This window comes from Gopherus evgoodei, chromosome 4 (genome assembly GCF_007399415.2).
Source record: "Gopherus evgoodei ecotype Sinaloan lineage chromosome 4, rGopEvg1_v1.p, whole genome shotgun sequence".
NCBI lineage: Eukaryota > Metazoa > Chordata > Testudines > Testudinidae > Gopherus > Gopherus evgoodei.
This window is the reverse complement of record NC_044325.1, coordinates 127,818,346-127,840,335: the sequence shown is the minus strand read 5'-3', so window position 1 is coordinate 127,840,335 and position 21,990 is coordinate 127,818,346. Positions and strand designations below refer to the sequence as shown.

The following is a 21,990-nucleotide window of genomic DNA, read 5'->3' as shown; positions in this document are numbered from 1 at the left end:
CCAGCTTCTTGGGGTGGAGGGGGCGGGGGGAACCAAATTCATGCTCCACTTGAGTCAACATTAGGGGATTCTTAAAATTGTAAACTTCATGGTTCTAGATATTTAAATCTGAAATTTCACGGCCCAAGGCATTGGCCCAAAGACTCACCCATTGGGCTACCCGCTGGCTGAGACCTACCACCCAAACTATGGAGGAAGTTATGGACCTGGTGAGGGTATGGGTCCGAGAACATCAGCTGGCCCAGGTGGCAAATGCTGCCTGGCTAACAGAGGAATTTGTTGAGGCTGAAGGGCCCAAGCGGGTGATGAAGCCCAGTAAAGGGGCCAGGTAAGAAGTCCACCGGATCCTGCTCCCAAGAAGAGGTCAGACCCAGGGCCTGTCCACAGTCGAGAACTGACCTATTGGCAGTGGGGACATCTGGGCCATAAGAAACAGGACTGCCCACAAATGGAGTGTGGGCTGGCAGACTTTTGTGGGTGGCCTGGTGGACGAAGGAGAGCAGAGGACAACCCCTGGCTACGGTACCAGTGTTGCTGGGGGGGAGCCCCAAAAGGGGGTGGTAGACTCTGCCTCCACCAGCTCACTGGTACTGACAGGATTAGTTAAACTGTGCTGGGTGATTCCAGGGGCAACCATGGCCCTACGGTGCATCCATGGGAATACCCAGAGATGTCAACTGGCCCGGGTACCTTTGAAAGTCCATGGGCACTTCTGGTGGCAGCAGGTAGGGTTGGTAAAGAACTTGCCCTATTCGGTCCTACTGGGAGGTGATTGGGGACCCCCGTTGGGCGAAGCCCAGAGTCGGAACAGGGAGCCGGAGGAAGGAGACCAGGGATACCTAACTGAGAGAACAGAAGGGGGCAAGGAGAGGGTCGAATTCCAGTTACGGAAGGGAACCCTCCTCTCTCCTGTGGTGCCGGGGAAGGGCGGGACATGGGACAGAAAACTCCCAGACAACAAGCCGAGCCCCTTAAGGAGTGTTGTCTATGTGGGAATAATAGACCTGCGGGGCAGGAGTGCCAAGAGTGTGGCTTTCAGGAGCCCGGGGAGCCCAGGAATTGAACCCAGAAACTGGAGGACCAGGTCTGTGCAGGGCCAGATTAAGAACTTTAGAGGCCCTAACCACTGAAAAGATTATGGTGCCCCCCATATGTAATTCAAAATAAGAACAATACTATACTGTAAAATAAAATTTTATTTTTTGAAATGACACAAAACTTACATGTATGATGAAATTAAAATAGCTTCTTTCTAGATTTTCTGATTGCAAAATTCTGGATACGTTCATTGAAGCTGAGTCGATGAAGCATGTCTGCTTCCATACACAATACGGAAAGTGAATCAAGACTGTCCTGACACATTGTTGTTCTCTGAGGGCTTTTTATTCTTTTCAGCTGAGAAAAAGAGCATTCTGTGGAGCAGTTAGTAATAATCAATGTTAGAAAAATACATAGTGTGATCTCTACATTTGGAAATGCACATTGTATTAGACTCATAGACTTTAAGGTCAGAAGGGACCAATATGATTATCTAGTCTGACCTCCTGCACAAAGCAGGCCACAGAACCCTACCCATCCACTTCTATAACAAACCCCTAACCTATGTCTGAGTTATTGAAGTCTTCAAATTGTGGTTTGAAGACCTCAAGCTGCAGAGAATCCACCAGCAAGTGACCCATGCCCCATGCTGCAGAGGAAGGCAAAAAACCTCCAGGGCCTCTGCCAATCTGCCCCGGAGGAAAATTCCTTCCCGACCCCAAATATGGCGATCAGCTAAACCCTGAGCATGTGGGCAAGACTGACTAGCCAGCACTCAGGAAAGAATTCTCTGTATTCCATCTTTCAATATTGTGTCATGAAGATCAATGTGACTGAATTTCATTTTTCCTGTTTCATTAAACTTTGCGCATGTATAACAGTGGAACTGCCATACTTCTCCACAGAGATTCATGTTCAAGTCAACAGGATAAGAGTCAACTAGCTTTTGGGAATCTTGTGAATATTGACAAAGAGTCCTGTGGCACCTTATAGACTAACAGACATATTGGAGCATAAGCTTTCATGGGTGAATACCCACTTCATCAGACGCATGCATATTCACCCACAAAAGCTTATGCTACAATACATCTGTTAGTCTCTAAGGTGCCACAGGACTCTTTGTCGCTTTTTACAGATCCAGACTAACACAGCTACCCCTCTGATACTTGTGAATATTGTTCATCAGATAAACCCATATCATTTAGAAAAGAAAATCTACTTGATACTTCTTTGTACACTTCACCTCTCCTTTTCATATGAGATTCATGTGTATCAACTATAGCGTAGTAAGTCTTGCCCACATGCTCAGGGTTTAACTGGTTACCGGAGGACAGACTAGATGATCATAATGGTCCCTTCTGACTTTAAAATCTATGAGTCTATAAGTAAATACGTGAAATTTGTCTCTAGGATTCAATGCTGTTTCTGTTGCACTGCTATCATTTGCTTGTTTTTTCCTGACTTGCTTGCGGGACTGGGCTTCTTTGTAGTTAGTGCAGGCAAGATATCTTTTGATATGTCTTCAAATCTTTCAAAATCATTCCTCAAATTGTGTAAGTGGTCTGCTAATGATTGACAGAGGTCTGCACATGTTTTCAAATCCAATTCTTTTTCTTAGAGAGCTTGATTTGTGTGGTAAAAGTGTTGTAAAATTTCATTCCACATGGTCAACATGAATACAAAATATAGTTCTTGCATCTTGTTTGCAATGTTTTCTGCCTCTCGTATAGCTTTTCCCTTTTGTGATTGGTCTACAGCTATACTTTCTAATGCAGTGGTCCCCAACATGGTGCCCGCTGGGGCCATGGCGCCCGCTGGGGCATCTATGTGTGCCTGCATACTGTCCGGACGAAGAGCATCCGCCGAAATGCTGCTGAGAAGCAGCGTCATCCAGAGGTATCGTCGCCGAAATGCCGCTGATTTTCGGCAGCATTTTGGCGGTGACGCCTCTGGATGACTCCGCTTGTTGGCGTCATTTTGGCAGCAATGCCTATTGACGTTATCACTTCTCAGCGGGATTTTGGCAGATGCTCGTCCATTGGCCATGTTCCTCAGTGGCTCATCATCCGGCGCCCACCAGACAAAAAAGGTTGGGGACCACTGTTCTAATGCATCCACAATATTTGAGTAGGACTCCAGAATTGCAATTGTTGCCACTGCATGTGCCTCCTAGTGAGCATTAGAAAGAGAAAAAAGTATAAAGAAACTGCACTGTTAAGAAAAACCTTACTGCCACCAGACAACAATCAACAGCATTGTGGCCAACAAGACTGAGAGCGTATGCAACACATGGTATGAATATGGCATATTTGTTCTGTTCTGAAAGCTTCTTCTGCATTCCTTGATAACGCCCTGACATGTTGGCAGCATTGACATAAGACTGACCTCTGCACTTTGAGAAATCTATTTTGCAAACTTGGCACAGATAATGCATTACTTGATTTGCCATTTCTTCATCAGCATGGCTTTTCAAATTGAGGAATGTTATAAATCGTTCAACTGGTTTTCCATCTGTGGGAGACACAGATCTTAGTACAGTACTCAATTGATCAACATGTGAAAAATCAGGTGAAGAGTCAACAGAGGAACTGAAGTGCCCAGCAGCACTTATTTCATCCACAATAGCTGAACGAACTTTGTTACTCATTAGACCAATGAGTTCATCACATATTGTCTTGGATAAGTATGATGGGTTACCTTTGCCAGCATTCCCATATTTTTAAATATGGCCTGCTAAAAATGGGTTAAACTGAGCCACAAGCTCCAACAATCCCAAGAAATTTCCATTCTGCGATGATCCAAATGTGTCATTTGATCCCGGAAGGCAGACCATGTTCACCTAATGTTTGAATAAAGCTATAATATGCTGCAAGACATGTTGCCAGTATTCACACTCCTCTTTAATTTGTTCTTCCAATTTTTGTGTCAATCCAAAGCCCTGTCTTCGATTTAAATATGTCAACATTGAATCTCTGTGAGTAGTGCTATTTTCATGTTGTACAATTAAAACAGTATTCCGCCAGTCACTAAATCCACCTGCAGCAAACTAGGATGTTGAAGGTTTATGCTCAAAAAATTTGCAAACAAAACAGTACACAGACCCTGCTGATGGTGAATATAGTCGCCATTCGCGAGTGTATTTCTCAGCATTTGCTTTTATGCCGAAAAATATTTTTTGTGGACAATATCTTATTTGTCTGCCATTGGCAAAAGTCCAACGTGATTTCTCAAATGGCCCAGTGTGGTGTTGACAGTTATTTGGTCCATGATCTATCCAGTAAGCTACATCATCAGTACTAAAATCAACCCACATACCAGGATCTTTTCTCCTATTATTTACAGCATGAGCAGGTTCAGTCTCTGACACATCCACACCTTCTAGAACTATAACAATGTCAGTTTTACCACCAGGAGTAGGATGATCCGTTACAGTCTCTGATTTCCTCACATTATTTCAATCTATGTTAGTAGGACGCCCCCCTGGTTTAGGTGGGGATAAGTAATAAAAAGAGGACAGTGAGAAGGGGGAAGGGAAAGAGTGTGTAGTGGAGTGTAAGGAAGTCTAACAAAGTTCTGATTTTTCCCATGATGACTACTTTGATGCTTTTTTGAAATATCAAATATCAATTTAAAAAAAAATCTCTTTTTTTTGTGTGCCCCCTGGTTTGCTGATGCCCTAAATACATGCTTAATCTGCCTATTGGGTAATCCAAAGCCCAGGGTCTGTGGTCTCTGCTGGGCCAAGCAGGGCCGGTGCAACCATTTAGGCAAACTAGGCGGTCGCCTAGGGCACCTAGTGGTTGAGGGTGCCTAAAAGCCCGCTCAGGTGAGGAGGTGGAGTGGAGGTGAGCTGGGGCATGGGGGAGGCGTGCGCAGGGCCACCCGCAGTACGGGGGGTGGCGCACAGGAGAACCGCTTCCCGTCCCATATCCCGGGTGGGGTTAGCTGCCACGGAGGGGGGCGGTGTTAGCTGCTGTGGAGGGGGATGGGGTTAGCTTCCATGGGAGAGGGCTGCCCAGGCTGGGTTAGCTGCCATGAAAGGGGGTGGTGTTAGCTGCTGCGGAGGTGGGAGGGGTTAGTTTCCACGGGGGGGGGGCTCCCCGGGCTGGGTTAGCTGCTGTGGAGGGAGGGCTTTCAAGAGGAGGTAGCTGCTGCGAGGGGGGGGTCCCCTGGGGCCAAGGGGCATGAAGGGGTGGCCTGTCTCTACCAGGGATGTGGGGAAGGACCTGTAAAACCCAGGGAGAGCCCACGGGAGTCCCCAGTGGGGACACAGGCACTCCCACTGTGGAGCAGGTTTGTCTGCCCAAGGAGGGGCAGGGACAGGGTGAGCCTGGTGGCTCCTTGAAGGGGGCAGATGTGTGGCAGGGCAAGGGTAAAAACCTCTTTAAAGCCCTGCCAAAATGCTAGCTGCAGTCTGCTCGCTGACAGCTGAGCTGAGCCACCAGAGACTATATAAACTCTGAAAAAACCTCAGAGGAGGCTAGAAAGGGAGGAGACAGGAGGCTACTATTGCTGTTGCCTTACCAAAGGGGGAAGCCTCTGGGATAGGAGACCCTGGGGAGAGTCTGTGGGGCACTAGCTGTTGGGAGACCAGGGAACTGCACAAACGTTGTAAATAAAGACACTTGGGTGATCCAGCAAAAGAAGGCGTGGAAGGCTCTTTATTATACCAGCCTAAACACAGGGTGCAGGAACAAAAGTGGGAGAGTCAGCGAAGAATCCTGTGACACTCCCCCTACAGTCAGCCATCCCAAAGTTCCTTAAACCTCTGAGGGTACGTCTACACTACAGGATTATTCTGATTTTACATAAACCGGTTTCATAAAACAGATTGTATAAAGTCGAGTGCACGCAGCCACACTAAGCACATTAATTCTGCGGTGTGCGTCCATGGTCCGAGGCTAGCGTTGATTTCCGGAGCGTTGCACTGTGGGTAGCTATTCCATAGCTATCCCATAGTTCCTGCAGTCTCCCCCAGTGGCTGATGGGGCAAAAATCATTGTCGTGGGTGGTTCTGGGTAAATGTCATCAGTCATTCCTTCCTCCGGGAAAGCAATGGCAGACAATCATTTTGCGCCCTTTTTCCCTGGATTGCCCTTGCAGATGCCATAGCACGGCAACCATGGAGCCTGTCCAGCCTTTTTTTTTACAGTCACTGTATGTGTACTGGATGCTGCCGACAGAGGCGATACTCCAGCGCTACACAGCAGCATTCATTTGCTTTTGTATGATAGCAGAGATGGTTACCAGTTGTTCTGTACTGTTTGCTGTCAGTGTAATTTGGCAATGAGATGATGGTTATCTTTCCTTCTGTACTGTCTGCTACTATCATAGGTACCCCTGGCTGAGATTGGCTGGGGATGCAAAAGCAAAACTGGGAATGACTTCCTAAGTCAATCTCTTCTTTATGGTTTCTAAAAGTAGAGTCGGTCCTGCCTAGAATGGGGCAAATGTACTAGAGAAGCAGTGTATCAGAGAGTACAGCTGCTCTGTGTCAGATCCTGCAGAAATGATGAGCTACATGCCATTCATGGGGAGTGTCTCTGCAACAACCCCACCTGTTGCTTCCCTTCTCCCCCAACCTTCCTGGGTTACTGTGGCAGTGTCCCCCCCATTTGTGTCATGAAATAATAAAGAATGCAGGAATAAGAAACACTGAGTTTTTAGTGACATAAAATGAGGGGGAGGCAGCCTCCTGGTGCTATGATAGTCCAGGCAGAACATTAAGCAGTGTGGGGGAGAGGAGCCCAGCATCCCACTTCTATGATAGTCCAGGCAGTACAGACTCTTTTCTTTTCACATGAAAGGGAGGGGGCTGATTGAAGCTCAGCCCCCAGTTGCTATGATGAAGACGGTTACCAGCCATTCTGTACCATCTACCGGGAATGACCGGGAATCATTCCTATTTTTACCCAGGTGCCCCCAGCCAACCTCACCTGAGGCAAGCCACGAGCACTCACAGGCTAGATGGTGATGATAGATATCAGTTGTATTGTACCATCTGCCACCAGGGAGGGGAGAGGAGCAGATACTGCTCTTCACTGCTGCAGGATCGCGTCTACCAATAGCATTCAGTAGACATAGGGTGACATTGAAAGAAGTCAAGAAATGATTTCTTTCCCTTTTCTTTCACGTGTGGGGGGGGTAAATTGATGATCTATTCCCTGAACCACGCTGGACAATGTGTTTGAACCTACAGGCATTGGGAGATCAGCCAAGAATGTAAATACTTTTTGGAGACTGCTGGGGACTGTGGGATAGCTGGAGTACTCAGTACCCCCTCCCTCCCTCCATGAGCATCCATTTGAGTCTCTGGCTTCCCGTTATGCCTGTCAGCAGCGCTTTGTAGCCTGTAGATTTTTTTTTCAAATGCTTTGGCATTTCGTCTTCTGTAATGGAGCTTTGATAGAACAGATTTGTCTCCCCATACAGCAATCAGATTCAGTATCTCCTGTATGGTCCATGTTGGAGCTCTTTTTGGATTTGGGACCGCATTGTCACTCATGCTGATCAGAGCTACAAGCTGGGCAAACAGGAAATGAAAATCAAAATTTTGTGGGGCTTTTCCTGTTTATCTGGCCACTGCATCCAAGCTGAGATTGCTGTCCAGAACGGTGACAGTGGTGCACTGTGGGATACCGCCCGGAGGCCAATACCGTCAGTTTGCGGCCACACTAACCCTAATCCGATATGGTAATACCAATTTTAGCACTACTCCTCTCGTTGGGGAGGAGTATAGAAACGGATTTAAAGAGCCCTTTATATCAATATAAAGGGCCTCGTAGTGTGGACGGGTGCAGCGTTAAATCGGTTTAACGCTGCTAAAATCGGTTTAAACGCGTAGTGTAGACCAGGCCTGAGTGCTGGGACCAGAGTCACTGATGGGCAGGGCTGGGGGCTCCACAGCCAGGGAATCCTACCACATACTGAGCTCCAGCTACTAATCTCAGTCAGGCTGGGGAAGGATGGATCTTCCTCTTCCATTGCATGGGCCACTCCCTGGGCCAGGTCAGACCCACCTCTGGGATTCTCCCTTGGTGGCAGGATGCTCTGTGCCTGATGGCTGGGTGCCCAGCTCTGAAGGGAGCACCACAGCCAGCAACAGCACTCAAGTGAGCATGGCCACTACCAGCAGCGCAGAAGTAAGTAAGAATGGCAATACCGTATCATGCCACCCTTACTTCTGCACTGCTGCTAGTGGTGACGATGCCTTCAGAGCTGGAAGGCCCAAGAGCAGTGGCTGCTGGCTGGAAGCCCAGCTCTGTAGGCAGAGCTGCCACCACCAGCAGCAGAGAAGTAAGGGTGGCATAGTATGGGGAGGGTTGTCACTTTTGGGGGGATGGTACAGGTCCAGCCTTATGAGTGGACAATCCCTGGGGTGCTGTGGCGCACACACAGCCAGCGCAAGGTCCCTTTAACCACTGAGCATTAGTTCTAGATCCGGGAAGGGGCAGGTCTAGGGCACCCCAGCCGAGGGCTCCTCCTGTGCACTGGGCTCTACACTCCAAACTCCAGAACCTCTCCTGGCTGCAGGAAGCTGCTTGTGGTGGCAGTGCAGAAGTGAAGGTGGAAATACCATACCATGAACCCTCACTTCCGGGCTGTTGCTGGCAGCCGCGCTGCCTTAGGAGATGGGCTCCTGGCCAGCAGCCACCACTCTCCAGCCGCCCAACTTGTAAGGCAGTACTGCTGCCATAAAACTGCATAAAACTATGTGTGGAAATTCCATGATTCCCCTACAATAGCCAAATTTCTTGGGGTAGGGCAGATTTCATGGTCTCGAATGCATTTTTCACAACCTACTGGGGTGGAACTTACCCTAAATCCTATAAACATAGCAGCACAGTTCCCTTTTGCTGCCCCTTCCTTAGTTTGTAGACATCCTAGCAACTATACCAATCTCCCAACCAATAAAGCTATATGCCAGCCACAGCTCACAGGCCACTATCAATGTGGTTGAATGGCTGTAAATTCATATCCAACCCTTGGGATAAGTCTGAGAACAAACCATTCTTGCTGCTACAACATGACTCTGCCAAAGCGGGTTTTAATCTTATTATTTGGGGGACTGGGGGAAATGTAATTGCAGGATGGCAGAAGACTCTGAAGAACAAATAAAGAAATGCCATATGTGAATGTTTGCTGGGAGATGGAATTAGGAGGTGGGGGGGCGGGGAATGGGGTATAGGGGATTGGGACTTCAGCAAAGGGACGGGGATTATGAGGAGATCAGAGGGGTTAGGGGATTCAGGTAAGGGATATTGGGTTCAGGTGATGTGATGGTGGGAGGGAGGCTGAGTGGGTCTCAGTCACGCCCACATTCTTCCCTCCCATATCTGCCCTGGGATCAGGTAGTATTGTCCCTCTGAGGATGTCTGGAGGCATCATGTGAGCCAGAATACGGGGTTCTCCCAGCTTAGGGGGCTCTAAGCCCCTCTCCCTGCCCCAGTGCATGTGCTGGGATCTGGGGGGAATGTCTCTCTGATGATGTCCAAGCCCAACTTCCTGCCCCTTGATGTGTGCCGAGATCTGGGGGTCCATGCACCTTTAAATGGTGTCTGGCCCCTCTCCTGGCCTCCTCTCATGTGTGCTGGGATATGGGGATGCTGCCCCACTAGGAGGTATCTGATGTTCTTCCCTATCTCCCGTGGAAGCCAGCACCTAGGAAAGCCCTGTCTCTCTGGTGGGGAGATGAGTACAGCTATCGCAGGAGCATGCACCAAAACCACACCACTAGATCGGGATGAGGAACTAAGAACAGGAAAGCTTGTTGCATAACACAAGCTCCTAAGCATTTACCCGGGGAGAAGGGCTGAGAACACCCACTGAGATGAATGGAACTATTATCCCAGGCTGTATTGTCTCACTGGGTGCTCTCCTTCAGCGGATACCATCACAGCGAGATCCATCGATCCCGTCACACTGCTCAGAGCCCCCTGTACCTTCAGGATTGTCCCAGCCTGGGGATCTGGAGATAGCAAAGCAGCTGCTGATGATTAATTTCATACAATTTTATAGCTGAGTCCCAGGTCAGCTATGGGTAAAATAGAGAAGGCTTCTGTTTAAAACCAGTTTTTCTAAGTGCTCTGAAATCCCCATGCTTACTTGGATAGTCTTGAAATTTGGGGTGCCTCCTGCAGGTCTGACGTAGGGGTAGCGACCCACATGTGAGATCATTTGAACAGGTTCCTGAACTACAACCACCTGCCATCTGAAAAAACAGCTTTTCTTCAAGTTCACAGCTTTTACCAATGGTTTTTGTGCACACCTGCCTTCAGAAATGCTGATTCCTTAATGGGATGGGAAGGAGAGGGTGAGTGAAATTCTGGCGGGAGGACAGGGGATGGGGGCTGTAAGTTGCAGGAGATGGTGGAGGAGGCGAGATGGAATTACACATGTAATAAATAGCTACCAAGCTTTTGGGTCATAGACAACTACATGCTCCAAACATTACAAAGCACAAGCATTATTCCCATTCCACTGTTACCAAGTTTGTGTGGTGAAGGGGGGAAAGCAATGCCCCAAGACACCCATAACACACCTACTCACACTCTGTCATTGCACTGACTCCCTACCCTTACCCTGAACACAAACACTAAGGGCTGGTCTACACTACTGAGGTAGATAGAGCCAGTGAAAAGTCCCCATGCAGACAGCGCTAGTAAGGCGTAAGAACTGTTGCTGCTGCGTTTTCAGTGTAGACACAGCTTGATCCTGCTCCATATCACATCTGCTCAATTTTACAATCCCTTCAACCTCGTCCCCCTCAGGTACATGATGCCATCTAACACTACCCTGTCATTTACCTTTCATTCGTGTCCACCTCACTGATAACAATCCCCCAGGCAGGAAGATCCTGTGCCCCATTAGTGACAACGTGCACAACTCGGTGCTATAATGAGGTGAAATGGATCTCTCAGGGTACCCAGGCACCTTTCCTTTGATCACACACCTGGGGGCAGGAAGAGGGGCTCACCTCCGCAAGGCCAACAGCCCCCCGAAACCACCTTGTCTCAGTCACAGCTCTGCCAAGCTGCTCCAGCTAACCCTTCCCCTCTTCAGTAGAGCGACACTCTGAGGACAGCTGGAGCCCAGGGGCTCTTGGCAGCTGCAGGGGCAAGGTTAAGGACCATGGGCAGGCACCTTAACTCCTTATTGCTTCGTTTTCAGATGTGAGAGTTTTGCTGGGCTCGACATTGTGGAAGGGTACACGGAACCTCTGGGCAATGTTAACTCCATGGTTTGCCAGTGACTTAGCACTGCCTGCCTGGCACACAAGGGAGCAGGAGATGTGGACACAGCTCTGCTACAGCTTGGAACAACGTCACAGCATGTGCGGGAAGCGACTGTGTTCGTGAGAACCCCAGAGACTCAGCATCCCAGGAAGTCACATGGGAAAGTACAGCCTAAAGGAGGGAGAGCAAAGATGGATCCCAGAGAGCTGGGCATACTAAGGCAGTTGTTGCTGCCAACACAAACTCTGCCTTCAGTTCAGCTTTGCCAAGCCAACCTGAGGCTTGTCTGATGCCAGATTCCAGCTGAATAATAAACGTGACACCAAGTTGCTGCAGATACAGATTGCATTGCTCCCGGCAGGTAACGAACTGACAGCCCCATGCCAAGGGGTTTCCATCTTGTCATAGGTAGAAACCTGCCCAGCCCAGAACCCATGGTTGCTCCCCAATGCTGATAGGGACCATGCGAGATCCAGGCCATGGCATGGTGTAACGAGGAAAGAATGTCCCAGGGCACACAACCCTTGGGGGGACAGGGCTGGGAGTGACACAGAGCCGAGGCAAAGACGAAGCCAAGGAGAGGGGCCCAGACTGGGGGCTCCCAACACAACCCTCAATCAAAGCAATAGACTGAAACTGCAAGTTAGGAAGGAGCTGCAGTGGGGGAACCCAGGGCAGGGACAACAGGAGCTGTGGGTCGGACTCAGGATTGAGGGGCACCAGCAGAACTGGTTTGCCCCTGTCCCATGCCTGGCTATGCTCACGTTTCCTCAGAATTCTACTCCACTGGCCCCAGGAAATCATCTCACCTCTCCCTGCCCATGGAAGGAATGCCCGTGACTGCAGGGATATGGCTGCCCCCAGCTCCGGGCCAGGCACAGAATCTGTTAATGGTTCATTCACTCAAGGATAAGAGGCTAGAGCAGCCTCTGAAGGAGAGCGAGACCCAGCTGGGACAGGACCAGCTGCTGCCAGGCAGGGACCTTACTGCCTCACGGACACCTTGTCTCTCTATCTTCACAGGGGCTGCCCCTAACCCTGGCAGGAAGACTGTCCAGGTAAGTGGGAGCTAGTGGGGCCACCTGAGTCCTGCACAGACCAGCCCTGGCATGGCTGAGGCCACAGACATATAGACAGGACAAACTGAGAGGACTGCTGGAGAGTAGGGATAGGATAAAGAGGGATCTAGACAAATTAGAGGATTGGGCCAAAAGTAATCTGATGAGGTTCATCAAGGACAAGTGCAGAGTCCTGCACTTAGGACAGAAGAATCCCATGCAATGCTACAAACTAGGGACTGAGTGGTTAGGCAGCAGTTCTGCAGAAAAGGACCTAGGGGTTTCAGTGGATGAGAAGCTGGATATGAGTCAACAGTGTGCCCTTGTTGCCAAGAAGGCTAACAGCATTTTGGGCTGTATACAGAGCCGGCACTACCATTTAGGCAGCCTAGGCAATCACCTAGGGCGCCAGGATTATTCGGTGGGCAGCATTTTGTGGGGGGCGGCAGGCAGCTCCGGTTGTCCTGCCACAGGCATGCCTGCGGAGGGTCGGCTGCTCACGCAGCTTTGGTGGACCGCCCGCAGGCATGTCTGCAGCAGCTCCACCGCAGCCACGGACCAATGGGCCTTCCACAGGAATCACTGCGACAGCTCCACCTGAGCTGTGGGATCAGCGCGGGGGGTGACGAAATGGGTGTGCGCCTAGGGCGCGAGAAACCCTAGCGCCGGTCTTGGCTGTATACATAAGAACATTGCCAGCAGATCAAGAGACGTGATCATTCCCCTCTGTTCAGCATTGGTGAGGCCTCATCTGCAGTACTGTGTCCAGTTTTGGGCCCCACCATACAAGAAGGATGTGGAAAAATTGGACAGAGTCCAGCAAAGGGCAACAAAAATTATTAGGAGGCTGGAGCACATGACTTAGGAGGAGAGGTTGAGGGAACTAGGATTATTCAGTCTGCAGAAGAGAAGAATGAGGGGGGATTTGATGGCTGCTTTCAACTACCTGAAGGGGGACTCCAAAGAGAATGGATCTAGACTGTTATCAGTGGTAGCAGTTGACAGAACAAGGAGTAATGGTCTCAAGTTGCAGTGTGGGAGGTTTAGGTTGGATATTAAGAAAACCTTTTTCACTAGGAGGGTGGTGAAGCACTGGAATGGGTTACCTAGGGCAGTGGTGGAATCTCCTTCCTTGGAGGTTTTTATGGTCAGGCTTGACAAAGCCCTGGCTGGGATGATTTAATTGGGGATTGGTCCTGCTTTGAGCAGTGGGTTGGACAAGATGACCTCCTGAGGTTCCTTTCAACCCTGATATTGTATGATTCTATGATTCTCACTGTCACCGAGGGAACAGCCCCCAAAATCACTTTGACTCAGTCACAGCTCTGCCGAGCTGGTCCAGCTAACCCCTCCCGCATTCAATACAGCAACACTTTCAGCTCTGAGGACAGTTGGAGCCTGGGGGTTCTTGGAAGCTCCAGGGACAGAGATAAGGACCATTGGCAGGCACCTTAACTCCTCATTGCTTGGTTTTCAGATGTGTGAATTTTGCTGGGCTCAACATTGCCTAGAGCAGTGGTCCCCAATGCGGTGCCGGCGGTCACCATGACGTCCACCGGGGCATTTATGTGCGCCCGCTTACTAGCTGGCAGACAAGCATCCACCAAAATGCCGCCAAAAAGCGGCATCACCAAGAGATTTTCGGCAGCATTTTCGCAGCAACACCTCTTGATGTTGCTGCCTCTCTGCAGCATTTTGGCAGATGCTTGTCCACCAGCCACGGTCCTCGGTGGCTCGTTGTCCGGCGCCCACCACCCGGAAAAGGTTGGGGACCACTGGCCTAGAGGTGCCATGTGCCCTTCCACAATGTTAATTCCACGGTTTGCCAGTGACTTAGCACTAACTGCCTGGCATACAGGGGAGTAGGAGATGTGGACACAGCTCTGCTGTAGCTTGGAACAAAGTCACAGGGTGCGAGAGAGGTGACTGTGTTTGTGAGAACCCCAGAGACTCAGCATCCCAGGAAATAAAATAGGAATGCAGAGACAAAAGGAGGGAGAGCCAAGACAGATCCCACAGAGCTGGGGGTATTGAGGCAGTTGTTGCTGCCAACACAACCTCTGCCTTCAACTCGGCTTTGCCAAGCTAACCTGAGGATTCTCTGATGCCAGATTGCAGTTAAGGTAACAAATGTGATGCTGAGTTGCTGTAGATATGAATTGCATTGCTCCCTGCAGGTAACAAACTGTGACAGCCCCTTGTCAAAGAGATTCAATCAGAGGTAGAAACCTGCTCAGCCTGGAGCCCATGGCTACTCCCCAATGTCTATAGGGACCAGTATGAGGTCTCAGCCAGAGCATAGGCAAAAGAGGCACAGAACCTCCTAGGGCACACATGCTTGGGGGACAAGGCTGGGGAAGACACAGAGCAGAGGCAAGCAGAAAGCCAAGGAGAGGGCACAGCCTGGGAGCTCCTAGCACAACCCTGAGCCAAAGGAATAAACAGAAACTGAGAGTTAGGAAGGAGTTGCTATGAGAGAGCCCATGCCTGGGACAGCAGATAGTGTGGTTAGGCATTGAGGGGCATCAGCAGAGCTGGAGTGGGGAAGGTCCGCGTTGGGACAGCAGGGGCTGTGGGTCTGGATTGAGGGGCACAAGCAGAACTGGTTTGCCCATGCCCCAATCCTGGCAGTGCTCGTATTTCCTCAGAATTCTACTCCGCTGTCCCCAGGAAACCCTCTTGCCCCTCCCTGTGCAGGGAAGGAACCCAGTGGTGCCTTGTGACTGCAGGGACCTGGCTGCCCCAGCTCTGGGCCAGCCACAGACTCTGTTAATGGTTCATTTGCTCAGGGATAAGAGGGTGGAGCAGCCTCCAGGGGAGAGACCCAGTAGGGACAGAAACAGCTGCTGCCAGGCAGGGACCTCACTGCCTCACAGACACCCTGTCCCCTATCTTCCCAGAGGCTGCCCCTTACCCTGGCACAGAGACTTCTCAGGTGAGTGGGGGGTACTGGGGCCACCTGAGTCCTGCAGACCAGCCTGGCATGGCAGGAGCCAGACAGACAGACAAGGATTGCTATTGTAGGATCTTTGGTGAGCACAGAGGCTGCACACAGACTAGTTTGTTATTGTAGGGTCTCTGGAGAGCACAGAGGCTGCACACAGACTGGTTTATTATTGTAGGGTCTCTGGAGAGCACAGAGCCTGCACTCCGACTTGTTAGTTTGTTATTGCAGGGTGGGAGATTACGCACACCCTGCCTGCTTCTGGAGTGATGCTGTGGTGACAGACACAGGTAACTGACGAGTTTCTCTCCTCCACCTGGGCAGGTGCCCCCCACTGGAAGCTGCCAAGGACCCATCTCCAAAGAGATGCTGATCCTCAGCTGCTCCTCCAAGCTACGGCTGCTGGAGGGAACACTATGAAGGCACCTGCTTTAGACATTGCAGATGACATGCCTGTTCCTAGCCACACTGCCCACAGCCCAAGGCCAGGACTCAACCCTCCCCACCCCCATCCATGTGGCAGAGAGCAGGTGAAGGTCCCTCTGACTCCCCTGGGAGATGGGTTAGAGATCAGGCTGGAGGGGCAGGCCCCTCCCCTGAAGATGCTGGCTGCTCTCCCAGCCACTTCCTTCCTCACCCCTCATGCCTCCCAAAGTCCAAACCCAGTACCAATTCCTGCTGCTCACCCACCGTAGCCAGTGGGAACTTCCCAACCAATCATAGGGAAAGTTGGCTCCGTGTCAGCCAATCACACTACAGGCAGGCACCGTGACAGCTAATCAGAGAGCTGGGTAGCTCTGGCTCCCTCCATGGTTCCATGCCCATCACATGGCTCAAGTATGTGTGTGGGGGTCACCAGCCACTTTGACCCCTGTCCCCCACACTCAGGAACTCCCCTGAGAAAGCAGCTCAGGAGCCACAAAACAACTCAGGGGTCAGACCCCAAATCAGGAGAATAAACTGGGGGGGGGGAGAGAAGCCCCCTAGCCCTCACTCCGCATAGGCCCTGCCACGTATTGCCACCCAACGTTCATGCCCTCCACATCCCAACTCCCTCTCTGCCTCTCACACCCAACCCTAGTGTCACCCCACATCTCCCCCCCCCAACCCCCTATTGCTTCTCTTTGCTGCTCCCCAGTCTCCGCTTCCCAGAGCCTGAGGAAACCTTCTTTCCGGCCTAGGCCTATGAAATCATTGTGAGGTAGTGGCCATCTTCGCTAAGGGCAGCTTGTGGTGTCAGCTACATTGGCAGGGACGGAGAGGGCAGCCATTTTGGAGAAGGGCAAAAAACACCCAAAGAAGGCACAGAAGACTGCAAGACGCTGAAACCACACAAACATTTGGAGGCTCCTGACACAGTCGTGAGAGTGGGAATTGCTGTCCCTTTTCAAGCTCCTCCCCTCCAAACGGCCTTGTATCTCTGGCAGGTTCACAGCATCGTGATGAACATAATGCATGGGGAGGGATAGCTCAGTGGTTTGAGCATTGGCCTGCTAAACTCAGGGTTGTGAGTTCAATCCTTGAGGGGGCAATTTGGGGATTGGTCCTGCTTTGAGCAAGGGGTTGGACTACATGATCTCTTGAGGTCCCTTCCAACCCTAATAATCTATGAACCCGGCTGGACATGAGGTTCTGGTGGATATGTGGCCTGAGTTCAAAGCTATCCTCACCTGACCACATGGAGAGGTGCCACTGCATTGCACCTGGGAAAGTGGCTGGTTGAGGTGGGATTGGGATTTGGGGCCTTTCCAGGGTGGCCAGGCACATTGGTCATTCCATGGAGAGTTCCCCACTCTGCTCCATGTCTCCTCTGGCAGGTGGCATCAGACAACTCTGATTTCTATACCAACACATATGTGGTGTTCTACTGGGACCTGGCACCTACCCAGGGGTGGCTCTAGGGATTTTGCCACCCCAAGCATGGCAGGCAGGCAGGCTGCCTGCTGCCCTCGCAGTGCTGGCAGAGCCCCCCCAGTGGCTTGCTGCCCCAAGCACGCGCTTGGTGTGCTGGGGGCCTGGAGCTGCCCCTGCATCCACCGGGCCCTGCTGAGCAGCGCTGTCAACTGGGGCCAGGCCTTCTGCATCCACAGTAACATGAGCCCCACAGCAACTGAACATATAGGTCATGTCTGGGCCCAACCGCTGGATCCCGCCCTACTGTGCCTGCCCCAAAGCTAGGGGATTGGAAGTTCAGACTCCTGTCCCAGGCTGGGCTTCCCACACATATGGGCCCTTTTCTCACCACCATTCCCACTTCTCCCAGTGCATTCCTGCCGCCTGCAGGGCTCCAGAATGGGGTGTACAGGCCTCCAGGGACATCACCGAGGCTAAGGGAATCCAGTTGGAAGAGTCCTGCTACTTCACTTACCTCCACCTAGATCTCAGCACTCAGGACCGGCGCTAAGGTTTTGAGCGCCCTAGGTGGACAGCAATTTCACCGCCCAGCCCTCTGGTCCCGCAGCTCCGGTGGAGCTGCCGCAGTGGTGCCTGCGGAGGGTCCAGTGCTCCGTGGCTCCGGTGGAGCTGCCACAGTGGTGTCTGCGGGCGGTCCACTGGAGCCGCGCGAGCAGCGGACCGTCCGCAGGCACAACTGCGGCAGCTCCACCGGAGCCGTGGACCAACAGACCCTCCACAGGCACCACTGCAGCAGCTCCACGGGAGCTGCCTGCCGCCCCCTCCGGCAGCGCCCTGACCAAGGGGGCCCCTGGGCTGCCGGCTGCCGCAGCGGCGCCCTGACCCAGGGGACACCCTGGGCTGCCGGCTGCCGCGGCGGCGCCCTGACCCAGGGGACACCCTGGGCTGCCGGCTGCCGCGGCGGCGCCCTGACCCAGGGGACACCCTGGACTGCGGGCTGCCGCGGTGGCGGCCTGACCCAGGGGACACCCTGAGCTGCTGGCTGCCACGGTGGCGCACTGACCCGGGGACACCCTGGGCTGCTGGCTGCCGCGGTGGCGCTCTGACCCAGGGGACACCCTGGGCTGCCGGCTGCCCTTGGCAGCTCAGACTCCCTCTTTGTCCCAGCAGCAGTGGCTGCTCAACCATTTAAAAAAAATTGGGGGGCACTTTTTGGTGCCCCCAAATCTCGGTGCCCTAGGCAACCGCCTAGTCCGCCTAAATGGTTGCACCGGCCCTGTCAGCACCATGCCCGAGGTCTGATCAGTGTCTGCCTGCATCTCAGGGCCTAACAGTGGATGTGGTAAGGAAGGGGACAGCTTGAAAGGCTGGGGCATTGGCCAGCATGGTACTGGGATATCCACACTCTGGCTGGCTATTCCCCATGCAGGGCCTGGGGCACTGGGGTCCTGTTTCCACCAGCAGAATCCCAGTGAAATTGGCGCTGAGCCCAACCTTCCTCAGGGACCCTGCCAGGCTGGGGAGCGTAGCCATTGAGTGGTGCCAGCCATGGGGAGGGCCCTGTTCAGCTGCTGCACAGGGTCCCAGCCTCTGCCAGAATAGGCTGATGTAAATGGCTTCTGTGCCACCAATGGGGCCCCACCTGCAGCCCCTGGGGAAGGGCACTCTTGCAAAAAGCTATCAGCCCTGGCAGGGCTTGGGCTGTGAGTGACTCTGCTCACTGTGTCCCTTCACCACATCTCTCCTGGCCCAGAATGGAGAGGAACCTTCCCTGTCCACTGCCTGTTCACACCTCAGCTCCTCACCCAGAACCCCGGGAGGAGCCGATTCCCGGGGGCACTTTGTACAAGGGGAGTCACTACCAGGAAGGGAAATAAGACACTCAGCTCTAATGAGACATTTGGCAGAGCTGCCACTGTGTGGATTAGTGTCCCATTCCCCACCGCTTGAGCAGCCAACTCCCCCCTCCACTTGGCTACAGCACGCCCCTTTCCTGTGTCCCATGAGTTTGACTGGGTCTCACAATCACTTTCATGGGAATTCCCCTCTGTCTGTGGGGGAAGCCTCCTCTGATTGGCTGCCTCTCAGAGCTGCTGCAGTAAGAGTTCCCTGCCCCTGCCCCTGCCCTCCCCGCAGTAATGTGACACCCATGTCATGGGGTGGGGATGGGGAGGGGAGAGGCAACAGGAATTGTTCAGCATCTCAGGGTGACATGCTTCCATTCCCCATCCCTTGCTGTGAGCAATGGGGACAGGACAGTGCTTAGGTTTCCCCATTCTCTGAGAGATCTGGCCTGGGAGAGGGGAGCTTGCTGCAACCCCCACAGGGCTGGGAGGGGTGGAACACCACCATGAGGGGCAGAGGGGAGGCTGGAGAGGGACAGCTCAGTGGTTTGAGCATTGGGCTATTAAACCCAGGGTTGAGAGTTCAATCCTTAAGGGGGCCATTTGGGGAACTGGGGTAAAAATCTGGGGATTGGTCCTGCTTTGAGCAGGGTGTTGGACTAGATGACCTCTTGAGGTACCTTCCAATTCTATGAGGTGGGGCTGGGGACAGAACTGATGGGGCAAGATGAATTGCTGTATGAAAGATGGGGGGCCCATACCACCATAATAAATCTGGGAGTGTTGGCAACACCCAAAGGTGGAAGGAGCTCAACTATCAAGGGACACCAGCAGTCACAGCATAATTTTTAAAAAAGCCTTATGATCTTAGGGCCAACCTAATGATTCTGGGGTCTGACTCCCGATCACTGGCCCTTGGGGCTTGGCCCTGCTGCTCTCTGCCCACCTAGGCTGGACCCGGCTATGAGGCTGTCATCCCTGGATGTCTTCCACACCGTCCTGCTGAATGAGATGTAGGCCTTTGGGGGCAATGAGAACAGCAGGAGGTACCTGACCAACCTGATCCGCCGCTTCCCCAGTGTCTGCCTGCTAGATGCTGCTGGATGCCTTGTCAGCTGGACAATTTCAGACCCGCTAGGCCTCATGAGGCACGGCTACACCCTGCCCCAGCACAGGGGGTGTGGCTGCATGCAGGTGCTGATGAATGTCATGGCCAAGCAGATGCATGCACAGGGCTATTCCAGCTACAGCCACACAGCCACGGACAACTACCCCATGTAAAGGCTGCAGGAGAGGAAGGGCTATCAGCACCAGCCCAGCTTGTGCCACTTCATCGTCCACAATGCAGCACTGCATAGAACTGAGCCCGACTGCCGGAGCTCCGGTGGGGATTTAAAGGGCCCAGGGTTCCGCACAGTGGCTAGAGCCCTGGGCCCTTTAAATCACTGCCGGAGAAGCTGGCTTGCCAGTATGCTGTACCATACAATACAGGCTTACTTTCACCTCTGGTGTCACCCTCCCCACACCCTGCCAGAGTCATCTCCCCAGGATCTCTCTCTCCCCCACTTCCCTGGGGCTTGCCACATTTCTCAGCATTGAAGTCTGCACTCATCAGCTCTTTTCCTCTCTCCTGGACAATACAAACCCAGCAGCTTTAAACGGGGCTGAAGGGGCTGTGCAAGAGGTCCCCATTCAGCAATATCTCCTTGAGCACACAATGCATCTGGCTGTTCCACATTGATACTAACCAGTCCAAAAGTGTTCCCATGCCAAGAACTCCCTCAAGGACCAGTCTGAATCAGTAACCCAAGGGTTAAATACCTCCTGGGGATGTTGATAATCCTCAAACCAAAATTCACTATCCCCAAAGATTCCCAGACTGAGGTCACACCCAAAAGCAATCCAGATATGTTAAATTCAGCACCACACAGCTACAACGCCCAAATCCCCTTAACTCTGTCCACCAACATTGACCAATAGCAGGAAGCATTCTGGGCTTTGTGATCCCAGCTGCAATTAAACTGATTGTTGAAGACACCTTTGAGTATTTCCCCTTTGCGGCAGCACTCCCTGGCACGGCTGGGACCACACGGGCAAAGGGGGAAGGCAGAATTACAGCTAGGGCCACACAACAGTTTCCCAATTTTCAACCAGATTTTCAAATGAAATTTTTTTAAAAAAGCTTCTGCTTGTTCCCAGAAAACGTCGGCTTTGTGTCAAAATACTGAGGGTCTGAAAACCAGTTTTCTGGGTGCATAACCCAGTCTGCGGGGTGGTTTCTGCAACAATTAAGGTCAGGGTCAAATGTCAAGGGCTTCCTTTTGAAAAGTAACCAATACCAGTTGAAGCCACCCCACAACTTTCTGAGACCACTAAATATCTTCCCTGGGGGGACTTTAAGAGCAAACGCTTCCTCACTCACAAGTGCTGAGTGTGTATGAAACAAGAAGCGCTTTGTTAGCAGGGACAGGGAAACCAACACCCAACTGGGGAGAGCACAGCAATAACAACTTACCTCTCTGTAGTTATGAATAATAAGTAAACACCCAGTCCTGCCCCTTAGTGTCTCTGCTTTCACAAAGGGCTACTTTGGTGCAGCCTCCCAGTGAAGAGTTTTCTGACTTTGCAAAATCTTTAGCAGAGTCACTCCGTGCTGCAGCAGACAGGCGCAGACCCAGAGCACCCCCCCGCTGGAAAAAACAAATCCCCAGTTCTCTCTTCCATGCTCCACTACCTACTGGCTGCAACTTTGTTTAGGGTGACCCCTCGTCCAGGGCACAGTCAGTACAGTTCGCGTGCTCCACTGCCACACAATAAGGCTAACAGCATTTCACTGCTCCAACAGCCAAAACTGACAGGAACTTTAACCACAACAACCCAACGTCGGGGTTATCTCTATCCCAGACTTTTCAGGTTCGTTGTCTGATCGCAAAATATAGATGTAAGCAGAGTTAGGATAAGCTCTACACTGACATCTGGTGGAAAGAAGTTCAGAGAGTGTATTTGCATAGGTACGC

The 21,990-nt window shown here is 51.9% G+C and overlaps 1 pseudogene; it reads left to right on the top strand.

Annotated features, from left to right (window-relative positions):
* The first annotated feature begins 188 nt into the window (after positions 1 to 188).
* On the top strand, positions 189 to 21,201 carry LOC115651246 (annotated as a pseudogene).
* The last annotated feature ends 789 nt before the right edge of the window (positions 21,202 to 21,990 follow it).